This window comes from Balaenoptera musculus, chromosome 17 (assembly GCF_009873245.2).
Source record: "Balaenoptera musculus isolate JJ_BM4_2016_0621 chromosome 17, mBalMus1.pri.v3, whole genome shotgun sequence".
Taxonomy (NCBI): domain Eukaryota; kingdom Metazoa; phylum Chordata; class Mammalia; order Artiodactyla; family Balaenopteridae; genus Balaenoptera; species Balaenoptera musculus.
In genome coordinates, this window is record NC_045801.1 from 51,599,567 (window position 1) to 51,621,868 (window position 22,302).

The following is a 22,302-nucleotide window of genomic DNA, read 5'->3' on the forward strand; positions in this document are numbered from 1 at the left end:
TACCTTGACGGCTCTAAATACCCAGCATGGAATAATTATAAGTGGTGTATTAAAAGAAGTAAACTCCAAAACTCAGTTCTCCAGGCAAGGCACATATGGTCTGATCCCTTGTACAGTAAATTTTTGCAAAGTGATACAAAGACTGAAATATTATTAAGTATATCACTTAATATCACTCTTATGAATGGATAAATATAGTAAATAGTGATTTATCAGTTGACCTCACTTTATTTTGTTAAGTACAATAATAAAATACTAGAGTGATGTTTAGTATAACCATAAAATCAGTCTTAGTTTTCTATTTCATTTTTCTCTTTTAGGTTATATATATGGAACAATTATATGTGATATATAAATTTGAATGTTAATTAGTGATAGAAATATTTCCAGTATAAATTGTAATGCTGTATCATATATGGCAAACAGTGGTCCATTCCTTTACTATAGAAAAAATACAAATTCATTAAAAAATAGAAAAAAATGGGCAAATATCTTGACAGGTAGTTCATAAAAATACAAATGGATAATAAGCACGTGAAAATGCTCAATTTCACTCATAATTTAAAAATGAAAATTAAAACAACAAAGAGATAGGAATTTTTCACCTATCAGATGAATGCAGTTTAACACTTGGATAAAATGTCTGGTGGAGGTTGCAGGAAAAGAGACATTGTCATGCACCCTTGAGACAGAGGAGTGCAAGCTCCTTTCCACTTCAGCGGGGGAAAGTTTGGCGGCAACATTTATTCAAATTAAAAATGCAGTGGCCCTTTGACCTAATAGTGGCATTTCTAGAAATTTGCCCTATCCATATTCTTGACAAAGTGTGAAAAGATAATATGTGCAAAAGTGTATAAAGCATCGTTATTTATATAAACAAGAATACCAAGTGAATGCCCATCAGTACAGGAACTCTTTAAATAAAGCATGGTACATCTAAGCATTGGGCAACCCCACATTAAAAATGACGTGGTAGATCTGTATGTCATGTTATGTGATATGTTATTGTGTAAAATGAAAAGGCAAGGTGCAGAGAACTATTACAGTATGGTATCATTTGTGTGAAAAATGCATTTAGAAGCCTGAAAGTTGCAAGAATTTGATGAAGATAGTGATTATATCTGGGGAAAAAAAGAATAGGAGGTCTGGGGTGGAAGGGAAAGGTTTATTTTCATTTTATACCTATTTCTACCTTAATTTTTTTTAAATTGATGTATTTACTTTGACTATAGTGAAAGAAAATCCACTTGAAAATGCAAATGGCAGAAGTGAAAAAATCAAAAAGGGAGAAGCTTGAATAAGCAGTCCTAAAAAAATTGGGGACTGACTGACTAAGCTGTGAAAACTAGTTCTTTTTATAAGTGGATATTTTATATCTTTTCCAATTGAAATTTTTCAATTGAAAAAGTACAAGCAATAGAAGTACAAGCAATAAAAATTCTAATGCTAAACATAGAAAACAAATTTATGGTTACCAAATGGGAAAGTGGGGTAGGGAAAAATTAAGAGTTTGAGGTTAACATATACACACATATATATATATATACATATATAGCACAGGGAACTATATTCAATATCTTGTAATAACCTATGATGGAAAAGAATCTGAAAAAGATTATATATATATATATATATATATCTGAATCACTTTGCTGTATACCTGAAACTAACACAACTTTGTGAATCAGCTATACTCCAATACAAAATTCTAATGCTAATACTTTCAGATTTCTTAAACGATTAGAAATAGCTTTAACATGCAGCCATGTTATTCTAACATTTATCGAACACGGTATTACTCTGTGCCAAGAACTATGCCCAATACGCTTTTTTTTTTTTTTTTTTTTTATAAAGAGTGAGATAGAGAGAAAGTCTTATTTATTTATTTATGACTGTGTTGGGTCTCCGTTTCTGTGCGAGGGCTTTCTCTAGTTGTGGCAAGTGGGGGCCACTCTTCATCGCGGTGCACGGGCCTCTCACTATCACGGCCTCTCATGTTGCGGAGCACAAGCTCCAGACGCGCAGACTCAGTAATTGTGGCTCACGGGCCTAGTTGCTCCGCAGCATGTGGGATCTTCCCAGACCAGGGCTCGAACCCGTGTCCCCTGCATTGGCAGGCAGATTCTCAACCACTGCGCCACCAGGGAAGCCCCCAACACCTTTAATATATATTATCTTGTTTACTCTTCACAACAAATTTATGATGCATGTATTATTCCTAATTTGATTTTACACATAGCTCACAGATGTGCAGTAACTTATTCATGATCACACAGCAGGTAAATAGCTCTGGAATTAGAAACTCAGAACTCCTCCCACAATCTCTATGTTGGATTATTTCTAGGAGATTAGAATGCAAGAGGAAGGCTCTGAGGTCTTAGATTTTGTCCATATTGACACAAAGAAATAGTGGAATACAGTATTACCTGAAGTTATGGTATAAATATTTGTAATATCCATGGATAATTTACTTTCATGTCCTTTGCTTATGCAGGTTACCCAGACTTAAAGAGCTCACCTGCAGGCATCCTCTAATCCAGGGGTCCCCAACCCCTGGCGGCAGACCGGTACCGGTCCGAGTCAGAGTCCGAGACCTGCTATGAGTCAGAGACCTGTTATAAGTCAGAGACCTGTTATGAACCGGGCCGCACAGCAGGAGGTGAGAGGTAGGCTAGCGAGTGAAGCTTCATCTGCTGCTCCCCATCACTTGCATTACCACCTGAACCATCTCCCCTGCCCAGTCTGTGGAAAAATTGTCTTCTACAAAACTGGTCCCTGGTGCCAAAAAGGTTGGGGACCGCTGCTCTAGTCCAGAGTCAGCACTGGGTTATTGTGGGGCCAACAGAGGATGTTGAATGCAGGGCACAGAGAAAAGTTTAGGAGAGGTAGGGCTGGCTAGGAAGATGGGTCGAGCCTCAGAGATGAACAACGGCAGGGAGCTTGGAATCCAGGGAGGCAGTCTGGGGCAGCAGGGACGAGAAAAGAAGGATCAGGAACCCAGGCAGAGGGAGACAGTAAGAACTCAGTGCCCCAGGAGAGGAGCCTGACACTAAGTCCAAGGTTCCTCAGGGTCAGAGCGCTTGTTTACATGGTAACTCGGTACCATTAGTGAGAGAACCTATAGGATGGAAGGACCGAGAAGCAGACAGTTGCTCATGACGCATACATTTTTAACTTCTCAAGGGCAGGGACCAGACCTTATTTATTTTTGAAACCCCAGAGCCTGGTAATGTGCACTTAGCAGGCACTCACTGTTTGAAAATGAAATGTGGACAGTTCTCCACCTGCCCTTGCCCCAAGCGTTCTCTGCTTAGCGGCCAAAGTTCCCATTGATCTAAATCTCTTAATCATTTGTAGAAGTTGGGTGGATGAGATGGGAAAGGCTCAAGATGTCTAGCGGGATATACACTATGAATTTTCATGAGCAGAAAAAACACCCTTCTTTTTCCTGCTAGCTATTTGTGGACCCTCACTAACAGTCCGGAAACCTTTAAAGGATTTTGAATGGAGGACTGTGGGTTAGGTAATGTCCCCTTCACTCCAACTTTTGTAAAGTTCTTACAAATCAACTGACTTTGTTTTAATTGTCTCTCTGAAAAATTCATAGTTCTTTCACAGGCTCACTTTCTTGTTATATTGATTTGATGTGACAAGGAACTTGTAGGTCATATTTAACATCCCAGGATGGAGTTCTTCCCACCCTCCTCTCTCCACCACAAAGAAACAGACTAAGGAGCAAATCAACCACATTCCCGGCCATATCATCTTCCGAAATTTTTTTTGGAATAAAAAGATTTTGACAGTTCTACAAATCACGGAACTTTGTAGTCAACTCCTGAGAGAAAAATATAAATTAGCAATTTTTTTCATATGTGTCGACCCTTTTCTACCATCCTCTGGTGAAATTAGGCATTGCAAACCAATTTAAAAATATTTGGATATTCTTCACTTGAACATTGCTAATATGATCTGAGTGAAAAGAACACAGATTATTTTATAAAAGATAATTAAATCTCACATTTCCTTTTACATTTCTTTTTTTTACTTTTATGAAATCACTTCTCTCTTTCTCTAATAGAGAAAACAGGTTTATCCTGAATAATAATATCAACTTCCTCTTTCATCACTGTCTAATATCCATTTAGATTTTGTCTTGTATTATTATTTGTTCTGAATTTTCTTATCTTTGTATATTCTGTCTTACCCTTTCTCCCTGTCTCCTGGTGGTTATGTGATTGTTTACTGTTATCTTTGTTTGCATATTTTAAAAATGTTTGTCAAAAAGATCTACTTTCCATGATATAAGGTTGATAACTATATTTTGAGGAGTTCTAAGTTTGATTGACATAATCTGAATAATAGAAATCATGTGGCTTATTGTTCAAGATGGCGGAGTAGAAGGACGTGCTCTCACTCTCTCCTGTGAGAACACCAGAATCACAAATAACTGCTGAACAAGCAACAACAGGAAGACACTGGAACAGACCAAAAAAGATACCCCACATCCAAAGACAAAGGAGAAGCCACAATGAGACGGTAGGAGGGACACAATCACAGTAAAATCAAATCCCATAACTGCTGGGTGGGCGACTGACAAACTGGAGAACACTTATACCACAGAAGTACACCCACTGGAGTGAAGGTTCTGAGCCCCACGTCAGGCTTCCCAACCTGGGGGTCTGGCAATGGGAGTAGGAACTCCTAGAGAATCAGACTTTGAAGGCTAATGGGATTTGATTGCAGGACTTCGACAGGACTGGGGGAAACAGAGACTCCACTCTTGGAGGGCACACACAAAGTAGTGTGCACATTGGGACCCAGGGAAAGGAGCAGTGACCCCATAGGAGACTGAACCAGACCTACCTGCTAGTGTTGGAGGGTCTCCTGCAGAGGCAGGGGGTGGCTCTGTCTCACCATGAGGACAAGGACACTGGCAGCAGAAGTTCTGGGAAGTACTCCTTAGTGTGAGCCCTCCCAGAGTCTGCCATTAACCCCACCAAAGAGCCTAGGTAAGCTCCAGTGTTGGGTCACCTCAGGGCAAACAACCAACAGGGAGGGAACCCAGCCCCACCCATCAGCAGTCAAGTAGATTAAAGTTTTACTGGGCTCTGCCCACCAGAACAACAGCCAGGTCTACCTACCACCAGTCCCTCTGATCAGGAAACTTGCACAAGCCTCTTAGATAGCCTCATCCACCAGAGGGCAGACAGCAGAAGCAAGAACTACAATCCTGCAACCTGTGGAAAAAAAACCACATTCACAGAAAGATAGACAAGATGAAAAGGCAGAGGGCTATATACCAGATGAAGAAACAAGATAAAACCCCAGAAAAACAACTAAATGAAGTGGAGATAGGCAACCTTCCAGAAAAAGAATTCAGAATAATGATAGTGAAGATGATCCAGGACCTCGGAAAAAGAATGGAGGCAAAGATTGAGAAGATGCAAGAAACGTTTAACAAAGACCTGGAAGAATTAAAGAACAAAGAAACAGAGATGACCAATACAATAACTGAAATGAAAACTACACTAGAAGGAATCAATAGCAGAATAACGGAGGCAGAAGAACAGATAAGTGACCTGGAAGACAGAATGGTGGAATTCACTGCTGCAGAACAGAATAAAGAAAAAAGAATGAAAAGAAATGAAGACAGCCTAAGAGACCTCTGGGACAAGATTAAACACAACAACATTCATATTAGTGGGGTCCCAGAAGGAGAAGAGAGAGAGAAAGGACCCGAGGAAGTATTTGAAGAGATTATAGTCAAAAACTTCCCTAACATGGGAAAGGAAATAGCCACCCAAGTCTAGGAAGCGCAGTGAGTCCCATACAGGATAAACCCAAGGAGAAACACGCCGAGACACATAGTAATCAAATTGGCAAAAATTAAAGACAAAGAAAAATTATTGAAAGCAGCAAGGGAAAAACAACAAATAACATACAAGGGAACTCCCATAAGGTTAACAGCTGATTTCTCAGCAGAAACTCTACAAGCCAGAAGGGAGTGGCATGATATACTTAAAGTGATGAAAGGGAGGAACCTACAACGAAGATTACTCTACTCAGCAAGGATCTCATTCAGATTTGATGGAGAAATCAAAAGCTTTACAGACAAGCAAAAGCTAAGAGAATTCAGCACCACCAAACCAGCTCTACAACAAATGCTAAAGGAACTTCTCTAAGTGGGAAACACAAGAGAAGAAAAGGACCTACAAAAACAAACCCAAAACAATTAAGAAAATGGTAAATAGGAACATACATATCAATAAGTAACTTAAACGTGAATGGATTAAATGTTCCAACCAAAAGACACGGGCTTGCTGAATGGATACAAAAACAAGACCCATATATATGCTGTCTATAAGAGACCCACTTCATACCTAGGGACACATACAGACTGAAAGTGAGGGGATGGAAAAAGATAACCCACGCAAATGGAAATCAAATGAAAGCTGGAGTAGCAATACTTATATCAGATAAAGTAGACTTTAAAATAAAGAATCTTACAAGAGACTAGGAAGGACATTACATAATGATCAAGGGATCAATCCAAGAAGTAGATATAACAATTATAAATATATATGCACTCAACATAAGAGCACCTTAATACATAAGGCAACTGCTAACAGCTATAATAGAGGAAATCAACAGTAACACAATAATAGTGGGGGACTTTAACACCTCACTTACACCAATGGACAGATCATCCAAACAGAAAATTAATAAGGAAACACAAGCTTTAAATGACACAATAGACCAGATAGATTTAATTGATATTTATAGGACATTCCACCCAAAAACAGCAGATTACACTTTCTTCTTAAGTGTGCATGGAACATTCTCCAGGATAGATCACATCTTGGGTCACAAATCAAGCCTCAGTAAATTTAAGAAAATTGAAATCATATCAAGCATCTTTTCTGACCACAACGCTATGAGATTAGAAATGAATTAGAGGGGAAAAAAGTAAAAAACACAAACGCATGGAGGCTAAACAATACGTTACTAAATAACCAAGAGATCACTGAAGAAATCAAAGAGGAAATTAAAAAATACCTAGAGACAACTTACAATGAAAACACGATGATCCAAAACCTATGGGATGCAGCAAAAGCAGTTCTAAGAGAGATGTTTAGAGCTATACAAGCCTATCTCAAGAAACAAGAAAAATCTCAAATAAACAACCTAACCTTACACCTGAAGGAACTAGAGAAAGAAGAACAAACAAAACCCACAGTTAGCAGAAGGAAAGAAATCATTAAGATCAGAGCAGAAATAAATGAAATAGAAACAAAGAAAACAATAGCAAAGATCAGTAAAACTAAAAGCTGGTTCTTTGAGAAGATAAACAAAATTGATAGACCATTAGCCAGACTCATCAAGAAAAAGAGGGAGAGGACTCAAATCAATAAAATCAGAAATGCAAAATGAGAAGTTACAACAGACAATGCAGAAATACAAAGCATCCTAAGAGACTACTACAAGCAACTCTATGCCAATAAAGTGGACAACGTGGAAGAAATGGACAAATTCTTAGAAAGTTATAAACTTCCAAGACTGAAACAGGAAGAAATAGAAAATATGAACAGACCAATCACAAGCACTGAAATTGAAACTGTGATTAAAATCTTCCAACAAACAAAAGTCCAGGACCAGATGGCTTCACAGGTGAAATCTATCAAACATTTAGAGACGAGCTAACACCCATCCTTCTCAAGCTCTTCCAAAAAATTGCATTGGAAGGAACACTCCCAAACTCATCCTATGAGGACACCATCACCCTGATACCAAAACCAGACAAAGATACTACAAAAAAAGAAAATTACAGACCAATATCACTGATGAATATAGATGCAAAAATCCTCAACGAAATACTAGCAAACAGAATCTAACAACATATTAAAAGGGTCATACTCCTTGATCAAGAGGGATTTATCCCAGGGATGCAAGGATTCCTCAATATATGCAAATCAAGCAATGTGATACACCATATTAACAAACTGAAGAAGAAAAACCATATGATCATATCGATGCAGAAAAAGCTTTTGACAAAATTCAACACCCATTTAAGATAAAAACTCTCCAGAAAGTGGGCATAGAGGGAACCTACCTCAACATAATAAAGGCCATATACAGCAAACCCACAGCAAACATCATTCTCAGTGGTGAAAAACTGAAGGCATTTCCTCTAAGGTCAGGAACCTGATGAGGATGTCCACTGTCACCACTATTATTCAGCATAGTTTTGGAAGTCCTAGCCATGGCAGTCAGAGAAGAAGAACAAATAAAAGGAATACAAATTGGAAAAGAAGAAGTAAAACTGTCACTGTTTGCAGATGACATGATACTATACATAGAGAATCCTAAAGATGTTACCAGAAATCTACTAGACCTAATCAATGAATTTGGTAAATTTGCAAGATACAAAATTAATGCACAGAAATCTCTTGCATTCCTATATACTAATGATGAAGAATCTGAAAGCAAAATTAAGGAAACACGCCCATTTACCATTGCAACAAAAAGAATAAAATACCTAGGAATAAACCTACCTAGGGAGACAAAAGACCTGTATGCAGAAAACTATAAGACACTGATGAAAGAAATTAATGATGATACCAAGAGATGGAGAGATATACCATGTTCTTGGATTGGAAGAATCAATATTGTGAAAATGACTATACTACCCAAATCAATCTACAGATTCATTGCAATCCCTATCAAATTACCAATGGCATTTTTTTTACAAAACTAGAACAAAAAATCTTAAAATTTGTATGGAGACACAAAAGACCCCAAATAGCCAAAGCAGTCTTGAGGGGAAAAACATGGAGCTGGAGGAATCAGACTCCCTGACTTCAGGCTATACTACAAAGCTACAGTCATCAAGACAGTATGGTACTGGCACAAAAACAGAAACATAGATCAATGGAACAGGATAGAAAGCCCAGAAATAAACCCACGCACCTATGGTCAACTAGTCTATGACAAAGGAGGCAAAGATATACAATGGAGAAAAGACAGTCTCTTCAATAAGTGGTGTTGGGAAAACTGGACAGCTACATGTAAAAGAATGAAATTAGAACACTACTTAACACCATACACAAAAATAAACTCAAAATGGATTAGAGACCTAAATGTAAGACTGGACACTATAAAACTCTTAGAGGAAAACATAGGAAGAACACTCTTTGACATAAATCACAGCAAGATCATTTTTGATCCACCTCCTAGAGTAATGGAAATAAAAACAAAAATAAACAAATGGGACCAAATGAAACTTCAAAGCTTTTGCACAGCAAATGAAACCATAAACAAGATGAAAAGACAACCCTCAGAATGAGAGAAAATATTTGCAGACGAATCAATGGACAAAGGATTAATCTCCAAAATATATAAACAGATCATGCAGCTCAACATTAAAAAAACAACCCAATCCAAAAATGGGCAGAAGACCTAAATAGACATTCCTCCAAAGAAGACATACAGATGGCCAAGAAGCACATGAAAAGCTGCTCAACATCATTAATTATTAGAGAAATGCAAATCAAAATTACAATGAGGTATCACCTCACACCAGTTAGAATGGGCATCATCAGAAAATCTACAAACAATAAATGCTGGAGAGGGTGTGGAGAAAAGGGAACCCTCTTACACTGTTGGTGGGAATGTAAATTGATACAGCCACTATGGAGAACAGTATGGAGGTTCCTTAAAAAAACTAAAAATAGAACTACCATACAACCCAGCAATCCCACTACTGGGCAGATACCCAGAGAAAACCATAATTCCAAAAGACACATACACCCCAATGTTCATTGCAGCACTATTTATAATAGCCAGGTCATGGAAGCAACCTAAATGTCCATTGACAGATGACTGGATAAAGAAGTTGTGGTACATATATACAATGGAATATTACTCAGCCATAAAAAGGAACGAAATTGGGTTATTTGTAGAGACATGGATGTATCTAGAGAATGTCATACAGAGTGAAGTAAGTCAGAAAGAGAAAAACAAATATCGTATATTAACGCATATATGTGGAACCTAGAAATATGGTACAGAGGAACCGGTTTGCAGGGCAGAAATTGAGACACAGATGTAGAGAACAAATGTATGGACACCAAGGGGGGAAAGTGGTGGTGGGGTGGGGATGGTGGTGTGCTGAATTGGGCGATTGGGATTGACATGTATACACTGATGTGTATAAAATGGATGACTAATAAGAACCTGGTGTATAAAAAAATAAATAAAATAAAATTTAAAAAAAGGTTAAAATTAAAAAAGAGACAGAAATCATGCACATATGGGCTGTATTTTTTCATTCTATTGAATATCATACCATCGTTTATTAAAATGCGTAATATAAAAATGTGATGGAGAATAGTCTTTAAGTGTACAAACTTCTGGAAAGTTAAAACGTTTAGGCTACAGTATAAACATCTTCAACTGAATATATCTTAATAATTACTGATTTGTGTTTCAAATACTTTTTCAAAGTGAAGAAGCTTCACTTTCAAAAAGTCACTTTAATCAAGAGTTAAATTCATAAAGAAAGGTTCTGAAACCTAAAACATGGATTGGTGTGAATTTGAATCTGGAGACCTAAGATGGTTCATTATTTTCCCAGGGCTGCTGGAACAAATGATTGCAAACTGGGTGGCTTAAAACAACAGAAATGTGTTCTGGAGACCAGAGTCTGAAATCGAGGTACCTGTGGGTTTGATTCCTTGTGGAGGCTCTGAGGGAGAATCTGCTCCGTGCTTCTCTCCTGGCTTCCGGTGGTTGCTGACAATGCTTGGCACTCCTTGGCTTGTGGCTGCCCTCCAGTATCTGCATCAGTCTTCATATGGCTTTTCTCTGTGTGTCTGTGTCTCCTTCTCTGACTCTTATAAGGACACTTGTCATTGGATTTTCCACCTTAATTCAGGATGATCTCATCTCTAGATCCTTACCTTAATTATATTTTAAAAGACCCTTATTCCAAATAAAATTGCATTCTGAGGTTCTGCTTGGACATGTGTTTTAAGGTCACCATTCAACCCATTACAGATGGGAATTATCACCTATATTTGCAGCTCTGAGGTCACACTTGGCGTCCTCCTTTAGACCTGGCTTCCTAAACCGTTGTCTTCCTCTTTCTGTTGCCTGTGGCCCTGGCCTTGGGGCTCCACTTCCAATCTTTCATGAAATGGTACTCAGAGTATTAACTAGTGGATTTTTTAAAAACTATATTCCATAGAATTGTTCCAATTCTATAATTCTATTCTATTTCCTAGTATATCAGGAAAAGAGAACACTTTTATTTGCCTCTGATAAATAATTAAAGTACCAGATATTCCAGTCTTTATTTATTTATTCATTTCCCTGTTTCAAAGATTTTAAGGTATCTTACATAAATAGATAAAAATGAGGTAAAAATAAATTTGAATTAAATAGAAGAGGAAAGCAGGAAAAATGAAAATGAGAGTAGAAGGGATAGGAAGAAGCTAGAAGGTAAAATTATTACATAAAATTTATAAATAAAAATATTAAAACCCATAAATGGTAGAAGGTGATTTGCTAAAGGTAAAGTTCAAATTTGACTCTCAACTTTCTAGCAGTCCATTCAAAGAAGAAAGCAGGTATGTGCTTCAAAGTGTCCACAAAATTAAAGCAAATTAATTTTATTTAGTTGCTTGGAGGAAGTACATTCATTCCTGACGATTAGAACATTTCTTGTGGGATCTCCAGGTGAGAATGTGCCATGTAATTAGCAAGTGCAATGCAATTAGCAGCATCTTTACACAGTGAGAAGGTGTGTGTGAGAAGTTTCAACAGGTTACATTCATCATGGCTACAGGTGGAACTGGGGAGGGGGGGAATGTAATTTTTTATGGGAATTTTGATATAAAAAGAAACTAGTCATTTATTTATACAATAGGCTTGGCTCAAAAAGTGTTTTTCAGACTCGGTATTCCTAATGTGGGATGTGACTTTATTTTTAGTAGCAAATTTGGATGTAGACTGACAGACATAGCTGAATGTCTTAATAAATTTAAATTTGAAGATTAAAAAAAAAAAAAAAACACAGTGAGACACAGTGAGAAGTTTCAACAGGTTTCTTGTTTGTAATGTCCCTCAATATAAACCTCTGGGTAATTTGGTGAAAATAGTTACAGGGAGCTCAAAAGCATTTGGTCCAGGTACAGAGCTCAGTGTTTGTCTGGAATGCTGGAAAGAGGGATTTTTAGAAAATCAAAAAGAAGGGATAGCTAACATGTCTTCCAAGTGATATTCCAAATATACTGTTTCTCATTACGATTTTGGCTTGTATTGCACAGCAGTTACATCAGGCTGTTCTAGTGAAAATAACCTGGAGGGTGGCTCCCTGCAATGTCAGCTGTCATGTGCTCCAGCTGGCAGCCAGAGGGACAGGCTGACAACCTATGTTGCACACATGCTGAAGAGAAGCTGCCCACCCTCCCCACGTGGAGGGAGGATGAGGGCACAGCCTTGGGGGCCACCAGGATTTTCTCCAGGAATTGGGGCCTGCTGCAGTGCCCTGAGGAAAGGGCAACCAGGGCCACCAAAGCTCCACAGCAAATGGTGTAGATGTTTTTATTTGAAAAATCTTTAAATGTCTATGGCAAAATATTTTCTTCATATGTAAAAACATTTCAATAAAGTTTCACAGAAACTTTACTGTTAAATAGTGCTTTTTCTTGGTGTAACTTCTGAAATAAACTAGCATAAAAAACTATTTCTAGGGTAACAGTAAATTAACATGTTGTGTAGACTTAATAACTTTATGCTAGTTTAAAGTTGGGAATCATCTGACAAAAATGATGACTTTGATTCTAAAATATCACTTGCCCTTCTTTCCAACAGATATCAGACAGGCTCACTCATCTATTGAAAGCATACCTAGTTAGTGGCAACAGAGCCTCTTATCCTGTATTTTAAAAAGTGACTACCTATGATTTTATTTTATACAGGATTCCTTACAAATAATTAACACATTTTCTTAATAAAATAGGTGATCTAGTTACGGATAGAAGATAATCTCCTCTCAGTGGCAAGGACCGGAGAAAAGGCAATTTGACTTGCTTCCCATCACTGCAGAGGTTTGGGATGGGTGAAAGGATTGTCACTTTTAGGCTGGGTCCTTGACCACACACACCTCCTGTCCCTTTAAACACCAGTACCTCCAGCATTCAAAAAATGGGGCAGAGAGCCTGGAGCAGGAGGGCCAGATGCTGCTCCGTGTCTGTAGGGCTGTCCAGGGGATTAACTTGCGGGGTGCAGTTGGATAGTTTTCCTCTGGATACAGAGGCAGAATTCTGCTTGTTCTTACAAACCGTCTAAAGTTAGATTCATGCCCCAGGCAGTTCTTCTGGTACTAACTTGGTGTGGCGGCTCTGGCTACAGTTTAGAGCAACTTCAGAAGAGCCCTGCTCACTCTGTGCCAGGGCTGGCTTCCGGTTGAAAGTGATTAGTGCAGTCCAGTGCTAGGTGCCATGCATTAGCAGCACTTCAGCGCTGAGAACATTTATGCCACGATAACTGCCATCTACTCAGTGTGGGTTAGGGACAAGCAGAATAGTGAGAAGGGGGTGGATGGTGTGGGAGAGAGCATTTCACGGACTTTTAGAAGAGATTTGTGCGCAAAACAGAAACAGAAACCAAAAGGGAAGGGAGTCAAGGACAAGGTCGCTTCTTAGCATACACTCCAATGTTGTTGAAGAAACCAAGGGACGCTTCTTCTCCAGCCAGAGCGAATCTGAAGCAAAGCTGCCCTCTGGAGTGGAGAAGGCGACCCAGAAGGAGTCGTGAATCCCAGCTTGGGTTGAGGTTTTCACTAATCCAGGCTCCTGCCAAGACAGAGGACCTGGACTGGCACCTTTCCAAGGGATAGCTGGTCTCCGCTGGCATCCCTGACAAAGCAGGAGACACCAACAGCTGAGGGGGGTATGCTCACTGCTGTCTGGCAGGAAAGCCAGGGAGGAAGGTGGCATTTTGGAAATGTGAATGTGAACAGAAGCCACTGTGAAGTGCTCCGTGAACAAAAGTCTTCTTAGTGGACAGTGCATTGCCCCCAGTGGGAATTATTCTCCATGAAAGACCAGTATTACAGGAGCAACTGTTTTCCATGTTCAGATATGGGTGTTTCTGAAGATAGGGCTTTCTTTAAAGTCTTGAAAGAAAAAAAAGCCAAAACAAACAAACAAAACCCTTGTAGCTGCTGGATAGAAAAAGAGAGAAAAAAAAAGAGGCAAAAATCAGTCCAGAATTGGGTCCTCAAAATTCCTACCCATTCAAGCCTTCAATAAGAAAGGAAACCTATGAACACAACTTTATCAAAAGCCTGTATGTAACTGGTAGATAGGTTGAAATATGTGTCGTAACTTAGAAAATGCAACATTTGATACGTTGCTTCCATTGGAATGTACACATCTATGTGAGGACATTTCACAACTGTGACAGCCATTCAAACCAAGCAGAGAAATACATCTCATTTAGAAACAAACATCTAATTACAATGTTGCAAAGCTTAGACAAGGTTTCCAACAATAATGAAGCATAATTAATTATATGATCTTATTAAATATATATTTTAATAAAAGTGAAATATATTTTATTAACAAATGACATTTTATCATTAATAAATAAAATTTAAATTAAAAAAATATTATTTTACCTTTAGCTTGCCGTTTTGAAATCACTAGTTTGTGTATTTTCCCTAAAGTCTCTATTAATATAATAGTATTTGCAAATAATTTTATATATAAATATATAAATACATTTACTGATAAAAACTAGATAAGAAAGTTTGGGGATCATTTATCTAAGCTATCAAAAGAGTATTTCTAATGATCAGCACACTCAGATTTAAGTTATTGATATTATTGAATATTCTGAGCTCTGCTTTGAATTCAGGAAGGTAACCTCACTGAGTCAAATACAGAAGAAAGGCCAATAAAAGCCACAAATAATTTTGTTGTTCCTAACAGATTTTTTCCCCCCAAAGGGTTAAGAGTATACAATTGTGGTCAATAGCCCAGTCTATAATTAATTTGTCAAGAATAAAAATGGGAAATGGCATTTCTTTGCAATGTCTAGTAAGTTAATAATTTACAACTTAGGAAAAGAATTGCTCTTTTAAAAATGGGAGAGACCACCTCTAGTTGCAGAGAGAAGGGATAAACTTGTAGATACTGTAATCAAAGAGGTCAGGGTTGAAGCTCAAGGTTCATAACAATCCTTAAATAGTTTTGAGGGCAGAATATCACCTTGTTAGTCAATCAGCATCATTTTTTTCAGGCTTCTCTCTATGTATGTAAAGCACTATTATTTAAAACCTTTTTCCTGAAAAGTTTTGTTCTGCTAAAACCAACTTTAATCTTTAAGAATAATATAACTATATATTTACCAGGTTCTATTTTAAGTCTTCAATGGACTGTAGTAGCCTTTCCAAGTTAATGGTAAATATACTTTCAAAAGTGTAATGCCAATTTTGAAATTTGTTCAGCCAATGAACATTACCAATGTAAGTAGATGAGAGGAATATGAGAAGTGAGATGCAGCCTATAGGGGTCAACGACCAGAAACTACACAGATGCTTTGCATGGAGGATTTGTTGCACTTTCCACGGGGAGCCAGTGAGACAGACATATGACTCAAGTGTGGCTTTCCTGCTGGATGAGGAAAACCATCACCCTCACCCAACCAGCCCCCTTCTGTCTGGCCCAACTTGAGCCCCGACCCTGAGAGGTGACACGAGGCTCAGGGAAAAGCTGAGGATGTTGCTTCACATGTTACTTAATAGTAAAATCGTAGCAGTAGGAGCAACAACAAAAAAAACCCTATACCTGTAATGAATTCTTTGTTTTTTGGTGGGAGGGTTAGGTCAAAATGTGCTTCTTTAATAAATATACCTACAGGGAACTCTGCTCAATATTATGTAACAACTTAAATGGGAAAAGAATTTGAAAAAGGATAGATACATGTATATGCATAACTGAATCACTTTGCCATACACCTGAAACTATCACAACACTGTTAGTCAACTATACTCCAAAATAAAATTAAAAGTTAAAAAAAATAAACCTATATTCTAAAACTAATATTTAAAAAATATCCAGTTTTAAGTTATACATATCATTGCTCTTCTGACCTTGTGCTTGACGCAGAGGTAGCTGGACATAGAGTAATAAATTCCATTTATTGCTCCAAGGTTTGTAGGGGCTCTTCGTGGCTATAAGAAGCTAAGAGTAGAGTGGCACATTGTCACGTGCTAAAGGGGACCAGATTTGTAGTCGTAGGATGTTTTCCACTCACATAAATTGTGATAATCAAAACTTCCAAAGTGTGTGCTGGTGCCACCATCACGGCTGAGCAGTCAGTCACCTTCTAAATGTTTTCTCAGTCACTTTCTGATTCCACTGGATCACCATGCCCTGTTCTCTCTACCTCCATGATGCCTCTTTAGTCTGTTTCCTTCTCACCACCATTTCTGTTGTTCTAGTCCTATTTCAGGCCTCTTATTTTTATTTTTTGTTTATAGTTCCCTGTGCTATAAGTAGGTCCTTGTTGTTTATCTATTTTATATATAGTAGTCTGTATCTACCAAACTCCAAATTTATCCCTCCCCACCCCTTTCCGCTTTGGTAACTATAAAGTTTGTTTTCTATGTCTGTGAGTCTATCTCTGTTTTGTAAATAAGTTTTTTTATATCAGTTATTAAGAGTCCACATATAAGTGATATCATATGATATTTGTCTTTCTCTGTCTGACTTACTTCACTTAGTATGGTATTCTCTAGGTCCATCCATGTTGCTGCAAATGGTATTTATTCTTTTTTATGACTGAGTAATATTCCATTATATATATACCCCACATCTTCTTTATCCATTCATCTGTTGATGGACATTTAGTTGTTTCCATGTCTTGGCTATTGTAAATAGTGCTGCTATGAACATTGGGGTGTCTATATCTTTTCAAATTAGAGTTTTCTCCAGATATATGCCCAGGAGAGGGATTGCTGGATCATTTGGCAACTCTCTTTTTTAAAAATAATTAATTAATTAATTTTTTGGTTGTGTTGGGTCTTCGTTTCTGCACGCAGGCTTTCTCTAGTTGCAGTGACCGGCGGCTACTCTTCATTGTGGTGATGGGCTTCTCATTATGGTGGCTTCTCTTGTTGCGGAGCACGGGCTCTAGCTGTGCAGGCTTCAGTAGCTGTGGCACACGGGCTTAGTTGCTCCACGGCATGTAGGATCTTCCCAGACCAGGGAACGAACCCGTGTCCCCTGCATTGGCAGGCAGATTCTTAACCACTGCGCCACCAGGGAAGTCTCTTGGCAACTCTATTTTTAATTTTTTGAGACCCTCCATACTGCTCTCCATAGTGGCTGCACAAATTTACAATTTACAAGTTTTGATTATCACATTTACAGCAGTGTAGGAGGGTTCCCTTTTCTCCATACCCTCTCCAGCATTTGTAGACTTTTTGATAATGCCATTTATTTTTATTTTCTAAAATTTGCCCTACTGTAGTAGCTTCCAGACTGGCAAATCTGCCTCTGGTTTCTTTTCTCTCAATTCAGCTTCCACATTACACACACATACACACACACATTTCTAAAACACAGATGTTAATTGTGGCATCAGTGTGCTGAAAATGCTTGAAAAAAAGTCCTGCCAGCAACCTACTGACTATGTCCAAACTCCAAGTAGAATTCTTTCATACCATCTTTCCAAGGCACTTAAAGTCATCTTTCCAGTTTTCTCCCTGTTCCCTAATTGCACCATGAGCTGTGGTCACGCTGTAGCCTCCCGGTTACCGAAACACGGTGCACACTGTAGCTTCTCCCAACCACGACTGCGCAGTCTTGGCACACTGTGTGAGCCCCATTCTCACCATCTGACTCAGCATGAACCTTACACAGGCACATTGCCTAGCCTAGTCCTGCTGCAGGACATTAGGATAAATTATTATGAAAATAAAAGCTGGAGGAATTTCATGTAATCCCATCACCTAGGTCCTAAACAGCAATGACACTTGGCTGGCCCCTGTTGTATCTGCTGAGTTGCAGTTACAGAGTCATGATTATTTTGGAAGAACAAGGGATGTTTCTGTTTCTTCATTCAGGCTCATGACTCTATCCAACACATGACGCTTCTTCTTAATTTTTTATAGAAAACTTTTATTGTTTATTTTTCAGATTACAATGGGCATACATGCTCATTGTACAAATCCATAAACTGCAAAGAGAAAATCAAATTACCCGTAATAACAACACCCAAAGATAGCTACTGCTCACATTGCTGTACTTTATAAATATGCACACACTGTTTCATAGTATGTTTTTCCTCTATTTTTATATTGTGAAAATTTTCTCTTTATTCTTTCATACACTTTTCAAAATGACTACACAGTGCTTCATCATGTGGATAGATCATAACTTATTTAGCCTTTATGCTACTTTTGAGTGTTTCGGTTGTTTCTAAAACTTTGTTATTGTAAATAAAAGGTGTAATGAAAATCCATGTAACATCCTTCTTTCCACATTTGTTCTTGGGATAAATCTTCAGAATGGAATTGATGTGTCAAAGGGCATGCACTTTTTATTCTCTAGAAAGTTTAAATAAGTTTATACCTCCTACATCCTTGCCAATCTACTGGGTACTGGTAGTTTAAAAAGAATTTGGCCAACTCAAATAGGTAAAAAAATGATATCTTGATTCACTTGGATTTTTTACTTTTCAGTTGCAAATGATCCCAAAAATGAATTAGAAGGTAGAGAACAGAGCTAAACATACGTATGCAAGGATAGTGTGTTGTGTTATTTTGGCAAGCTTTTAACATTCAAACCCCTCCTCCCTCCTTTGTTTTACCTATCAGGAATAAAACAGACAAAATCCAGAGCAGAAATATCTTATTCTATAATTTATTGACACATTATACAAAGTAGCTTATTTTAATGAGCTATTCTTGGTAACCCTCTTGCCCTGCCCTTTTCTGCCAACATCAGAGCCTAGAAAGGGCTGCCTCACTTCCCGGTCAGGGTTGAGACCTGTGTCAACCCGACCTGAATGACCGTAGTGTGATCATGACCTTCAGTTTGAGGCAGGAGCAGGGATAGATTTCATTTGCGCCTGAATTTCTGTGAGCTGAAATACTGATAAAAGAAAGGACACCAACCTTATTGTTACTTTGAGTGCCTGCTCTCACTGAATTCTGTGGATCTATTTGTTTATGCTTTCAGGGAAGCTGCAGTCAAGTGGATTTGCTCAAACTTGGGAAGTCGTTGTGTCGCACAGGTATTTCCTTAGCCAATAAGGGCAAAACGTAAAAACACTTCTTACCAATAGCTAACAACTTGTCACAAGCAATAAAAATACCAATTTTTTACTTTATTTTGTTGAAATATCTGAGACAATTCAATTTACAATTAAGAAACCAATTCCTGCTTTTGAAAAACACACAAGCAAAAACACAAGCAAACAAACAGAATGGGCTATTCTTCACTGAGGCTTTGTGTACCATCCCCAAGGATACAGATCAAGAGAGCTGAGGCTGCCTGTGCTTCTGGTCAGCAGCACAAACCCCTAGCCTCAGTGCCTCTCTCTAGACTGCTACACACATGTGAGGTGTGCTCTGTGAGTAGGGCTATCAACACAGTCAGGCTATCAAAGCTCAAATTGCCAAAAGCCTCAACTAAAGCAACTTACAGAAGAAATGATTGTATATAATTTTACCACCAGAGATGTTTGTTATTCTTTGTAAAGATACACCTTTATCTTGTAAGGAAATTATTTGGGCCATCATTTTTTTTTTCCTTTTAAAATACAGTGTAATTCTACCACATTGTTTATGTTTCTATTCTCATCCATTGTTCCAGGTACTGCGAACAGCATGGTAGCCACAGAGAGGAATGAGACTGGGTTCCTACCTGTCCAGGACACGGGAAAAGATCATGTGTGGGAAAAAAAAAATCACATAGATTCAACGGGTAATAAGTATAGAGTATAATGCTAACAGAGACAAAGGACTGGCCCCTTCCAAATAACGGCTCATGAAATCGCTGTATAATAAGGATCTTTAGTCCTAGAAAAGCAGATTGTATTAATAACTCTTTGACACTAGATGGCGCCATAAGGCATTCATGTGTTAGTATTTTGGCGGTCTGGAGTGAGACTACTTCAAACTAAAGTTTGAGGTTGAAAAAATTTATTAAGGAAAAGGCACAGTTTCTAAAGTCTACACTTTTTCACCGTTATAAAATCTTCAAAAACTAATGGATTATAGACATACATTTTGTATGGTTACAAAATAGATTTTTCATTTAAAAATAATATGTAGGTATTATTACCAAATGGCAAAACGTTCCATTTTTCATATTTTCAGGCCTAACCTTTATTAAACACTTGCTGACTTCTTTTTTTAGACTGAAGTATAATTGACATACTACATTCTGTTGGTTTCAGGTGTACAACATAATGATTCAACACAAACACTGCAAAATGATCATCATAATGTCTAGTTACCATCTGTCACTATTTTTAAAACTTTCTTTCTCCTCAAGGCTAAATTAGGAATGCTTATTAAGCATTTTTCTTGTACTGAGAACTTTTAAGATTTATTCTCTTAGCAACTTTAAAATAATCAGTACAATATTACAGACTATAGTCACTATGCTGTATGTTACATCCCCATGGCTTATTATATATATTATCCGGAACTTTTTACCTCTTGACCCTCTTCACCCATTTTGTCCCCCTTCCCTCTGGAAACCACCAATCTGTTCTCTGTATTATGAGTTTTGTTTTGTTTGGTCTGTTTGTTTGTTTTGTTTTTTTAGATTCCACGCATGAGCGAATTCATACAGTATTTGTCTTTGAAAGCACTCACTCTCTTCTATATCAAGATAGTATAAAAGTCAAGTTAATAATACTTGTAATAATGAAGATGCATTCCATGAATCTCTTCATTTTCAGAAAACTTTGACAAAAGAAGAGATACCACTGGTAAGGATATAGATCAGAAAAATAGAATTACAGTATAAAAATATTTGATTAAATAAATTCTGATTTAATAAATAAATAATTATTGAGTGCCCCTGTGTATTAGCACCTGGGCTAAGTGTTTTCCAAACATAAATAAATAAAAACTTTGAAATAGTTTTCATGACTCCCATTTTATGGTAGGGAAAACTAAGTCTCAGAGATGTTAAGTAATTTGTAATAGATAGTGTTGTTAATAAATGCCAGGATGCCATTTTTTTTTTTTTTTAGTAAAAGTACTTTATTTTCCCCTTATATTTGCTTTATATCTTGCTTTACAAAGTTAGGAAGTTTGCAGCTTTATACCAAAATGTAAGAAGGCTAAGCTATTTGCTTATAAACATTTTTGCAGTCAAGTGTCATCTGATTTCATTCTTCTAACCCATATTCAATTAAAAAAAAAATCAGACATCAAGGGTGCTGGCACAGCTCTAGGGCATATATTTCTCTTGAGTAGGAGAAAGATCTTCAGCAGACTTTCCTCCTTGACTCCTTCCTCCCCCAGTTCAATTGCGCTACTACGTTGAATTTAGAGGAAATCTGGGAAACGTTAGTCACCATGTGACCCAGCAAGGCCACATACTTGGGGGTTGGAGGTGAGGTTAGAGGTTTTTGTCTGGTAAGTAGTAGGTTTGCTTTAATCAGGATTTCACACCCACTTGTATATGGAACTCAGTATAACCCAAATCATCTCTACCACAGCTTCTAATTCTAACCATTAGGCAGTTTCTCTGAAATCCTGAGGAATCTGATGGTTTGAGGCAGGGATAAAATCACTGTTTTAACAATGTGGCAGGCATGGCCTTCTTAACAGATTTAGGAGTTCTCCTTTAGGTAACAGGAACAAAATTTATAAGACAGCGTATATAAATTGCAAACCAGAGGGTACATGCTGTTTAAATCCCACTTCACAATATACTTTAATTTTCCCTCCAATGAATTCTCTTCCATAAAATATACCATACCACTCCGCTAAGTTTTGTACACCTACTCACACCAAATCATCCACATACCTAGTCACTAAAGTTGTGCACTGTATAATCTACCAAAAAGAAAAAACCAAAACACCCTTTGTTAGGCAAATAATCACTTAAATGGCAGTAATGTTGTCTATAAGTTATAGTTAGGTCAGGAGCTAAACACTCAACTGCTAACTCTTCTGAGGCAGAAAAAAATTCTCCACAAAAGCAGGAGTGTAGTAGCAATGACGTTCTCTCAAATAAATGCCAAAATAGTGTCAGATTGTCAAAG